The 12,573-nt window shown below is 44.5% G+C and overlaps 1 long non-coding RNA gene across 1 annotated transcript in view; it reads right to left on the reverse strand.

The window, feature by feature from the left end:
• LOC138959445 (uncharacterized) overlaps positions 1 to 12,419 on the reverse strand; it is a 37,029-nt gene extending 24,610 nt beyond the window's left edge. The window contains exon 1 of the long non-coding RNA XR_011453719.1: positions 11,166 to 12,419. This is a non-coding gene — a long non-coding RNA (uncharacterized lncRNA). The remainder of the gene's footprint in view (positions 1 to 11,165) is intronic.
• Between the last annotated feature and the right edge of the window lie 154 nt (positions 12,420 to 12,573).

Consider the following 12,573-nt stretch of genomic DNA (forward strand, 5'->3'; position numbering starts at 1 on the left):
AAAATGGATATACTAGAGTTATTTCCAAACATAAAGTTTCACCTGATAACATTTTATTCGCTTTAAAGTGGTTAAAAGCCAATAATCCAATCTACGCAGACTTGGACTTGCACAACGCTGGATCAAAGCTAAGCAAGTCACATGGTGATAGTTTTTGTTTGGATTTTGAACAAAACTCGCTTTAAAGAAACACAACATGAAGTTATGGTTCCTGCTAATAACTCTGCATCTCAGTCAAGCCTTGAACGAGTTACACACACTTCACCTATGTTGTATGTCCAGAGATCTAAACATAGCCCTGTGAATATAATTATACGGCGACATTGAAAATGGAGAGGAAATGGCATTTTCATGGCTTTTTGCTGAGGGCAGAAATGGATTCAGTGACATGCAAGAGACACAAAAATATGGCTTTCAATGTACGTGTAGCCTACTTGCGAAACAGACTTTACAATGTAGACTCTCGGTTCAGAAAAGATATGACTCGATGTAGGCCCCTATTTGCTTCACGGTCAGCAGAAGCATATGACAGGTTACTTCTCAGACAAGATGCATCAATCTACATGAAAATCCGATCTCCATTTGCAACTGGAAGACAAAATAGAATTTTGTGCAATGGATATTAATAATATTAATACCACTTCATCTTTGCATGACAGCTCTTACATGTTCATGAAGAACATTCGCGGGACAACTGCTTACGGCTTTCATATGTATCCGTACATCACTGCTTCTTTTATTATAACACGGCTTCGACCCCTGTTGATTTTAATCAACAAAATTTCTTGTCTTTTTAATGAAGCCAGTTTGATTTAAACCAGTCTCATAATACACACGGCAAGAGAAACTGTCGCACGTTTTGCCGCTCATCTTCAAAAACACAGCAAATACAATTCGCACACACGCGCACGCACTGACACACGCGCACACATACTCACACACACACACACACATACATACACACCGCACACACACACACACACACACACACACACACACACACACACACACACACGCACGCACATACGCACACACACACACACACACACACACTCTTAAAAATTGAAAGTGGAAGACATCAGAATATCCCTAAAGAAAATCGTCTTTGTATTGAATGCAATGTCATAGAAGATGAAATACATTTTCTAGATAAATGCAATAAATATGTTAAATTAAAGGCACAGTAAGCCTCCCGTAAACCATCACAGAGCTCCCCGAGCGTCTACATACAGTACAAGCATACTTCCCTTTGAACGCTCACCGAACGGGAACATCCTGGCTGCTTTCTGTCGAGCGTGAGAAATTTTCAAAGAATTTATTTTCGTGGACTTGGTCCAACAACAATGGCGCCTCGTTTTGGTGCTGGACGGCTGTTATGATACGGGAAATCACGCCCGGACAGTAAGCCTCCCGTAAACCATCACATCACAGATACTGTCAGGCTTTTACACACAGTACAAACAGCCTTCCATTTGAACGCTCACCAAACGGGAACATCCTAGGTGCCCTACGTAAAGAGCGAGCAATTTTTAAAGAATTAATTTTGCAGATTGTCTCGAACACTTTTTGGACCCATCCTGAACTCGGGTCACACATGAGTTACTTCCCTTCGGGTCTCATTCTATCGATGTAAACTGGCGATAGCCGTGAATCGATGATAATCAAAATGTTTTTGGACCGTGGTGCGTTTTTGCGCTAGACCTAACTTTTAAAATCTAAATAATAAATTGACAGCTTGTTACACAAACATTCTTTAATCATAAAAGAATTTTTTTTTCATCAAGACAAGATCCGTACAATTCAAAGTTGTGAAAGTTTGAAAAAAGAAAAGCCCGGAAGCAAGGTCACGCAAGGGTCGTAGCACTGAGACGACGGTTTATCAGTGCATATCGCCGTTCCTCTCAACAGTCAAAAGCCATCGCTGGAGTTCTTGTGAACCACAGCCGTTTGTTTCGTGCATAAAAACGTGCTATTGTAAATAAGCTCACATCATCGAGTCGCATTCAAATGACTAACTGACGACTACATTGTGAAAAAGGGAAACTGGATCACACGGGTTCACAATGGCTCAGGGGTAAGATAAACCACGCAAAAATAAATTCTTTGAAAATTGCTCGCTCTTTACGTAGGCCACCTAGGATGCCGTTCCCGTTTGGTGAGCGTTCAAATGGAAGGGTGTTTGTACTGTGTGTAAAAGCCTGACCGTATCGGTGATGGTTTACGGGAGGCTTACTGTGCCTTTAAGGGATGAATTTAAAGAAGATGCTTCACATATCAATATGAAATATGCCAACAAAAATCCAAGTAACTTATTTTTAGAAGACGAAGTTCAAGTTCGTCTTGGCAAATTTGTTACGGATTGTTTTAGCATTGTATAATGCATTATTTTGTTGTTTGTTGTGTCAATAACTTTACTGGTTCATGACAATAAACATTATTCTATTCTATATTCTATTCTATTCACACACACTCTCTCTCTCTGTCCGTCACAATCACGATCACAATCACCCATACCCCAGAACTATAAGAAATGGTACAAACAGAAGTCCGTAGAGTTCAGCACAGGCTGTTGACCCTCTTGTTCAGTCCTCGTCCTAAACTTTTAGTTTCATCTATCTATTTATCAAGTTTATCCAGGCGGCGGCAATTGTTTAACATTAGATAGTCACGGGTTTTCCATTTGCATGAGGTGGAGTAATCATGGACTGTGGGAATCCTTGATGATCGGCCGATCAATCTTACTGTACAGTAAATGCAGAAATGAATGGCTACTGTGTTTTTTTCGTTTTCACAAGCAGCCGCAAGAGTGAGTTCTATCGCGTACGAAACTCTCACAAACACACACACACGCCAGAGCTTGGCTCGTGTCACTGTCCTTTCATATTCATCCGCTGGATCTTTACTGCAATAAAAAAACAAACGAAACAAAAACAAACAAAACCCCGACTCGTGTTGTAACCTTACAAAACAACGTGTTTGTCCTACTTGTGGGGACACCACGATACGGCCGGAATGTTCTGCCTCGGACATGCATGCTGAACAAACTACAACAACAACTTAACTGGAATGAGAGCCGGTAAAAGTGCAGGGAAGTGACGTATGTGTCTACGCGGTAAAGTGCTAGAGGTAGAACACTGACACCGACAGAGGAGATAAGACAAATGCCCTTGGGCCATCCACCACAGAAACACTGACAGGCCTCTCACTATTAGTTTTGGTGGGGTAATATCACAGGGGCATTGCAAGGCCAAACTGAATGGTACATGTAGTTGGTATTGGTCGGGCAAAAATCCTTTACTGACTAAACTGTGACAGAATCGCTCGGGGGTGGCGGGGGGGGGGGGGGTGTGGGGCTCATCAGATCAGTGCTTATTTGTACAAACGTGGGGGGGGGGGGGGGGGCTCATCTGATCAGTGCTTTTTCGTACAAACGTGGGGGGGGGGGGGGGGCTCATCTGATCAGTGCTTATTCGTACAAAAGTGCGTTTTTTTCACAGGTCATGTCTCCTTTCAGTGTTTTCTTCCAACTCCATATTCCCTTTTTGGGTGTCAAATTATTCGACCAGCTATTGCATGCGTGCTTGATCTTGAAAACACGCAGCACCCTTGTATATTAATTTACTACGGCAGTCAGTCTCGCTGTAAAAACATGTTGACACTAATAAAGACACCCGCAAGACCTCAAGTTTTGAACCTGAATATCCGGGGTCATTGGTATTTTCGGGGAAGAAGCAACGAATGAGGGTAAGTGCTGCTCTGACCCTCTTTGGAAGAAGGTACGCGGGTACTTGGCAGTCGAGTCATGACACATCCTGTTCTCACCGGGCAAAGCCAATGCACACTGTAGTCCCGTTTCAGTTAAAGTACGGGACGGGCGCTGTGGCGGGGTGGCAAGACGTCGGCCTCTTAACTTGATCAGTCGCCGGGAAGGTCGTGAGTTCGAATCCCGGCCGCGGCCGCCTGGTGGGTTAAGTGTGGACATTTTCCCGATCTTCCAGGTCAACTTATGTGCAGACCTGCTAGTGGCTTATCCCCCTTCGTGTGTACACGCAAGCACAAGACCAAGTGCGCACGGAAAAGATCCTGTAATCCATGTCAGAGTTCGGTGGGTTATAGAAACACGAAAATACCCTGCATGCTTCCTCCGAAAGCGGCGTATGGCGGGGTCATACACGTACAAATCCACTCGTGCAAAAACACGAGTGTACGTGGGAGTTTCAGCCCACGAACGCAGAAGAAGAAGAAGTTAAAATAGGCCTACCGTAGTCGCCTGGGTACCTTGCCAGCAATTGCACATGCACGTACTCTTGTGATTGACTGTCTTTCTGACAAGGTTAACCTGCTCATGATTTTCAGTTTGAATGCTTGTTGAATAGACGATGTTCGGAAGGAAAATGGAGGAGATTCAGAAATGTTCAAGAAGTCAGCGGTTTAGTGAGAAGGAAAGTGTTTGCCAAGAGCGTTCCAACGTTGTTTAAAGTTCTCAAAGTAATGTTCAACAGGAAAACGATTGACAAGCATATTGTCTCATTGATTGTTATGTTGGTGGTGGTGGTTTGTGGTAGAGGTGTTACTATCTCTCTGGCTTCTTCTCCTTCCTCTTGTATTTGTTTTGCCACACGGTGGGTGTGGCCGTTGTGGTTGCGGCGGTGTTATTTCAGTTTCTTAACTGCACTGTAGTGTGTCCATCCGTCAATTCTCCCTTGTATATTTCCCATAAACTCTCTGTTGTGGAATGTCTTATTTCCAGCAAACGTTTTCATCCACAAGCTTACCAAGTCCGTGATCTGTGTCTATGAGTATGCCTTTTTACTATTGTAATTTTATCCAGTAACAACGTTTGGTACTCTCGGGGTTATACACATAAATTAATTCACTCACTGTACTGAACCCTTACATTCAGCGAATGCACTATAGTGCTCAAATAACTGACCAGTATAAACCACAATTAAGGCAAGATGAATACATCGAACAAGAACTTGTCAACTGGTCACGGCAGCGTGTGATCAGTGACAAAGAAACAGCTTTATTTTGACAACAACTTTATTTTGATACCTACAGTTAATTGTCAGTTAAATTCAAATTCGATGGGACTACCGGTAGACTTCGTTATCGGTATTTTTTTTTACACAGAAACCGGTAAAATACCGGTACTTTTCGGTAAAGGCGATCACTGACTCACTAGATTGACCCTGAGCCACGTATAGCCTATCATGATTTTGTCAGTATCTGTATATTTACATATATATATACATACGTGGTAACTCGGTGAATGCTCGGTTTGTACATGTATATCGGTGGGGATAGACCAAGATGGTTATGAGGGGATAGAAGCTTTATTTTAACTGTATTAACAGTATTGCAATCATATTGTGTGTGTGTGTGTGTGTGTGTGTGTGTGTGTGTGTGTGTGTGTGCTGCTATTGTACATCGCCGTGAGCTCTGGCGAGAAGGGGCGATCCATAAGTGTTCTTTATTATTATTATGAGCAAGCAGTTTGGGCAGATAAGCCGTGACGTTCTGTTAGAGGATATCAGCTGTGTTTTAAGTACGTTTGACCTCTTTCTGTGGAAATGCCATGTTTGTGTGAGAGTCTCAGTAAAGCCCTACTCCGCCTCACATGAGATTTCGGGGGCCCGGGAAGACGAGGTGGTAGAGTACTGGACTTGTGATCGCCGAAAGGTCGCTGGTTCAAAGCCGGGCCGGGAAGGACACGGGTCAACTGTATGTACAGACCCAGAGACGGTATTCATCTCCTACCCCCGTGTCACCACAGTGGCACGTAAAAGACCTCGGTCATTCTGCCATAAATGCAGATGGCTGATACCACCTAAACACGCTTACACTTGTGTATCTAAAGTCGGGTTAAAACCCGGCCGAAACATGCCCCTAATGGCTTTGCCGTGAGGGCGTAAAAATTAAATTTCTCTCTCACATGAGGTTTACAGAACGATGGAATATTTCACAAAATAAGCAATTCTAACCATATGGATCCCACTTGCAATGGTATTTAACAGTATTAAATGACACAGTTCAATTGAATGGCTATTTAGCATGCGTTCACCACACACCCAGTTCCCGTGTGACCAACTTTCCTTTTTTTTACACACATGATGAAAGATTAGTTGTCAGTTTGTGGTTTCAATGCGACTCTCAGTCTGTATCTGCAATAGCATTTTGTTGTGTACCTCTGAATCAAAAATACAACAAATGACTGACAGTGACAGGGCCGGACCCAGGGGGGGGTTCCAGGGGTTCCGGAACCCCACCCCTGGAAAAAGCATGTACCTTGCTTTGACTTTTACTAGTTTTAGCACCAAAACAATGCTGCTCTTAACCCTCAAAACAAGGCCCAGAATGCACCAGATTGCACAGATTTTAACCGTTTTTCAACAATTTTCCGGGGGAGCATGCCCCCGGACCCCCCTAGTTCGCGCGCCTGCTTCAGTTGCAGGCGCGCGCTTGTGGCTTCGCCACTTCGCTGATTTGCCCCTCCAAAAAAGGAGGAACCCCCCCCTTACAACTAATTTGGTCCGGCCCTGAGTGACACAAACCGAGTAACGGCGTCTTTAAGAAAATTAGCGGTTATCAGAAAATTCGTCTGCTAGGGCAGTGGTAAGATGCAGCTCTTTTGATATAATGATATCCCCGTCGCGGAAGTATGTGTGTATAATATTATGCGCAATACTCAATGATCTACACAGACTCAACAACTAACACTAAAACAGTATCAAATGGTTGAAATCTCAGTCAATCGACCAGTGATCACAGAGATTGTGAACTCGTCACTCTTGTCAGGCACTGTGCCTCCTCAGCTCAAGCAGGCACTGGTGACACCACTCCTAAAGAAAACAGGGCTGGATCAGAATGTCCTGAAGAACTACAGGCCAGTCTCAAACCTTCCATTCCTGGCCAAAATCCTTGAGAAGGTTGTTTTGAGTCAACTACGCAGCCACTTAGAGAGCAATGATCTGCTAGAGGAACACCAATCTGCTTATCGTAGATACCACGGAACGGAAACTGCTCTACTTGATGTCACCAGTGATTTGCTTGATGATGCAGACAACGGTAAAGTGTCAGTCCTTTCCTTACTGGATTTGTCAGCTGCTTTCGATACAATTGACCACAAGATTCTGCTGAAAAGATTAGAGGATACTTTTGGAATTAGACTACTGCAATTGCATTGACATGGTTCGATTCGTACATGGAAGATAGATTCCAGTCAGTTGTCATTGGCGGCAAGAAATCGAAGCCTGTGCTCCTTCAGTACGGTGTTCCACAAGGATCAGTGTTGGGGCCTGTTTTATTTAGTCTATACACTCAACCAATGTCAAGCATCATGAAAGAACAACTGAAGCTGTGATTACCACAAGTTTGCTGACGATACGCAGCTCAGAGGTTCTGAAATACCAGAAAAAGACAGTATTCTCACAGACAAGCTTGAGCAGTGTGTAGAGAAAGTAAAAGATTGGATGCTGTGCACCAAACTGAAACTGAACGACGATAAGACTCTTAAAACTGTACCCAAGGAATACGCGCTATAGCTTCCTATTGATTGATTGATTGAAGACTGAGGCCCTGAAAGTTGGTACCCGCTCCCAGTGTAGTAGAGCTCCTGGGGCTTGTCTGAGGGTAGGGGATTATGAAATAGTCTTTAAGCCTTACGTTAAAAATCTTGGGGTTTATCTTGATTCACAACTTACCATGAGCAGACAAGTGAGTCACATTTGCAGTACATCCTACCTGGAGATTCGCAGAGTAGCCAAGATCAGGCATTTTTTGAACAAGAAGGCTGCCACACAGCTCGTCTGTGCACGTGTTACACCTCGCATTGACTACTGCAATTCTCTCTTGGCTGGCATTTCATCTGATCAGCTATCTCGCATTCAACGAGTTCAGAACAGTGCAGCTAAGGTAATCCTCAGAAAGAAGTGCAGGGATCATGCTACGCCACTGCTGAATCATATTCACTCGGTTCCAGGCGGCAACAGAGAATACAGTACAAGCTGGGCACTCTCGCTTTCAACTACTTTCATGGCACCCTCCCTCCTTACTTGTCATCAAAACTTACAAAGTACTCTCCAACTAGGTCCCTGAGGTTCTCATCCCAGCTGCTCCTCACAGCCCCTAGAGCTAAACTAAAATCAGCTGGACAAAGATCATTCAGTCCCTACACTCTGGAACTCACTTCCCCTAGCGGTCCGCCAGTCTCCTTCACTACCATCATTTAAGATTAAACTGAAGACTCACCTGTACAAATCTGCCCGGCTTTTACTAAAATGAACAGAGTAATTAGAACATTGAAGCTGTGGTGTAATGTGTGTATGTGACTTGTGAGTGAATGTGCTGAATGATAAGTTTGCTTGTTAACTAGTTGTTAGTAGGCTACCCCCCGCGGCCCGTCGCGATATAACCTTTGTGGTTGAAAACGACGTTGAACACCAAATAAAGAAAGACACCCCGCGGGTTAGGGGGAAGAATTTACCCGATGCTCCCCAGCATGTCCTAAGAGGCGACTAACGGATTCTGTTTCTCCTTTTACCCTTGTTAAGTGTTTCTTGTATAGAATATAGTCAATTTTTGTAAAGATTTTAGTCAAGCAGTATGTAAGAAATGTTAAGTCCTTTGTACTGGAAACTTGCATTCTCCCAGTAAGGTCATATATTGTACTACCGTGGCCTGAAACTGATGGCCGGGAGGTGGCGTGGGCCTTTAAATTACGATTGTAAGTTTAAACTCAAAAACGGTGAGATAACGGACAATTTCGGTCAACGCGAACACTGACTAACAGTACTGTGTTGACCCTGAACATTGCATAGCTTATGCAGGAACGCAGAGTTGACAGATAAGTGACATTTTAGGGCATGTCGATAGCATTCGCTGAGTTTACGTACGTTTGACATTTCTTCGTGTGAATGCCATGGTTGGTGTATGTGTCGAATGATTCTCGCGTCAGTAACCGAGTTGGCTAAGTGCGCTTGTACGGCGTGAGTCACGTGCTGACATTGTGTGTGGGAATAATATGTTTTTCTAACCAGTGTCTTAACTGTTCACCTATATCTGTTTGTCTGTCAGTCTGTACACATTTTTGCAACCGTCCGTCTAGCAGAGGCATGATTCAACGGCTCACTACCATGTCCCATAGTAAAAAAAATCTTGAACAAACGAAGTTGAGCAGACTTGACTGATACTGACACAAACAAAGATTGAACTAACTCGTGACTGAGAGAAAAGAGGGGAAAGTATGGAAAAAAGAGCACAGTCAAGCTACGTCTTTGAAGCCATTATTCCCCCAAGAGAATAAATCCCAAAACCGCTATGAAAAGTTCAAAGAATCAAATTATTTCGCGTCGACAGAACTATACCACCGCGAACTAATGGCCCATCTGTGCCCACCTGCGTAGGTAGACTGACAGTGTATGTGTATCAATATAGACCAAAAAGCAATAGTAAATTACCTGTCGTCAACAAAACTAGCCAAGTTCTTCCGCACCAGCTAATATCTCTTGTTGTTTGGTCGTAGAAGGATATTAATTTTGTGTAATTTCCTATTGGTTCTTCTTCTTCTTCTTCTGCGTTCGACGGTTGTGTCTAGGGTCGTAGTTCCGCTGCTGTCGTGAACTGGAACGTCGCTTTCAGGTCTTCTGACGTTCCCCAGAGCTTGGTCTCCAGTGTAGCTCCTTCTGGCCAGATCTGGTTCCGCAGCAGAGTGAAGTTTGTGCATGTATTCAATACATGTTCTACTGTCTGGTCGGCCGCCCCACAATCGCACAATGCCGACTCTGCTACGCCGATCCTTTTCAGGTGCGCTTTAAAGCCGCAGTGCCCTGTACGCAGCCGGAAGATGGCAGTCTGCTCTGCACGGCTGAGGCGGTGGATGGGGTCTTGGTCTGGCTTGTAGCCTCCGTTTCTTTCTTTGAATGCTGTCTTCCAGCGATGCTTGATGAGGGTTTTGGTCTCTCGGAAGGACAGGCTGGTTTCTGGTTGTTCCTGTCTTCCTGCATCTTTGGCCAGACCATCCGCCTTCTCATTTCCAGCGATGCCGCAGTGCGCTGGAATCCACTGCAGAACTACGGAGGCTTTCTGGGACAAGTCGTTCAGGGACTTCTTCAGCTCTTCCACGAGGTGTTCTGCAGGGGCTGTGAGGACTTGTAGTGCGGACAGGCAGTCAGAGAGGAAGACAACCTTGGGTGGGGTTTCCTCAAGAGAGGTGAGGAAGTCTGCAGCTGCAGCTGTATGGAGGGCAACAACTTCTGCTTTGAAGTTGGAGCAGAGAACACCGCATGGTGTGGTCAGTGTCTCTGGGGGTCTTCCTGGAATTTGAATGAAGACGCCACTTCCTCCGTTCTTGGTTGCGCACTCTGCCGAACCATCTGTATAAGCGTGGGTCCACTTGCTGGCTGGGTACCTCCTGTGTATTTCTTCCAGGGCAAGGGAGCGGAGGGCTGCATCACTCTGTTGCTGTTTTCCAGAGATGCCAGGAATGGACATCCTTACATGGAATCTCTGACTCTGGGGAGACCACGGCTTTGGATTGAGCCTCTCGCACTGGTCAGGGCTGGGTTGAAGGATGTCAGCATTCTCCCTCTGCTGTGCTTTCAGCTGATGGTTGGGGCTCTGGCGCTTCAAGCGGTTCTTGGTGAGAGCTTGGAACTTGTTGTGGAGCGGATGGCTCTCGAGTCTCTTGTGCTTCTCTCCTTGTATCAGAAGCTTTGCCTGTCGTCTGTCTTCCAACGGTTCGATTGGTTCAACTTGTGTGTGTGTGTGTGTGTGTGTGTGTGTGTGTGTGTGTGTGTATGTGTGACGGTGTGCGTGTGTGTGTGTGTGTGTGTGTGTGTGTGTGTGTGTGTGTGTGCGTGTGTGTGTGTGTGAGTGCCGTGTGTGTGTGTGTTTGTTTGTTTCAGAGAGAGAAAGGGAGGAGCCTGGAGAGAGAGAGAGAGAGAGAGAGAGAGAGAGAGAGAGAGAGAGAGAGAGAGAGAGAGAGAGAGAGAGAGAGAGAGAGAGAGAGAGAGAGAGAGAGAGAGAGAGAGCCGATATGTATACGTCTAAGAGAGTGTGTCAGTGCGGTGTGTGATATAAAGCTGTGTCTCCTACACAATTGTGTCTCACGTGCCTTGTAAGTTATCATACCGATGACGTCAGTGCATGTTGTCATAATGGCCTACCGTCTTTTGGCTCAGTCTCTCCCCCCGGTCGTTCAACTGATTCACTAATCTGGAGCAAACTTTTATCTGGCTTTTCTCTTCCACCTCTAACCAGGGTATTCTGGTTCTAACTGGTTCAGTTTCCAACAGCTCTCATATGCACACAACGCACACCAAGCACTGCCAATCTGTTCAAGCAAGGTTTCACGTTACTCGTATGTGTCGTATATTATTGACTTCAAAAGAAACGCCGTACCATTTAGCTACATGAGTTAAATAGTCTCTCTCACATGTTTTTATATTTAGTTTGACTAAATGTTTTTTTTTAGATAGACCAGGAATCGAGACGAGGGTGGTGGTGTGTGTATGATGTGTGCGCGATTATGATGTACATCGATAGCAGGAAAACTGTGAGACAGATGTGTTTGAAACTTAACACGCGAGTTCTTCCACTGAGATAATACCCCGACCCTTTTTTTCTCTCCGATAAGTGTCTTTGATGACGTCCTATCCGGCTTTTTGCAATAGTTGTGGCCGCACTGTGGTGGCCTCATTTTTTTTAAGCAAATTGATTGAAATTAAAATCGAACATTCTTTGACTCAGTCCCGACTATGGGATTGCATTTTAAGCTCGAAAGCTTAAACATTAATTTATTAGTTTGGTCATTAAATTTGTCATTATGATCGAATGTTCACAAACAGCCAAAATGATTGTATCGTATTTCTCATTATTTCCTGAATCCAAACTATTTCTTATTAATTCCTGAATCCAAACATCGCGGTTAATGCAAATTAGGTCTTATAGCTTGCTTCCTGGACTGAGACCAGCTCGACTGAGCCGTCTCCCGGCTTATGGCCGGGTTTCGGCTAGCCAGTCTCGACGGTGGCTGATCGCAGGGTTTTAGTTTCGATCTTATCGTTTTAGGTCAGCAAATTGACGTGTTTTGATATCGCTTGACGCGACTTGTTGTAGTATTATGATGCTAATGAGAACAAAACAATCAATATAAGCAACCTGCTTGGTGGCAATAGTGGCGAAGTTTCAGCGTCTGTGTATCTGTCTGTCTCGGTCTTCTGCTTCTTCTTTTTTGAGCTTAGCTATGGAACGTTTATTGCCAATGAAAAAAAAACTCACAAAAAACACAAAAGCAACAACACAAAAAGCCTGGACAACTGCCAAACGTTACTCAGTTAGGACTGGTCAGTTGTAGAGTCAAGCCGGGTGAGTTTTCCAGCATGAACTAACATGTAAGATCCTTGATTACCATATTTGGCACCACCCCCCGCGGGTTAGGGGGAAGAATTTACCCGATGCTCCCCAGCATGTCGTAAGAGGCGACTAACGGATTCTGTTTCTCCTTTTACCCTTTAAGTGTTTGTATAGAATATAGTCAATGTTTGTAAAGATTTTAGTCAAGCAGTATGTAAG

Source organism: Littorina saxatilis, linkage group LG2 (genome assembly GCF_037325665.1).
Source record: "Littorina saxatilis isolate snail1 linkage group LG2, US_GU_Lsax_2.0, whole genome shotgun sequence".
Classification (NCBI taxonomy): Eukaryota; Metazoa; Mollusca; class Gastropoda; order Littorinimorpha; family Littorinidae; genus Littorina; species Littorina saxatilis.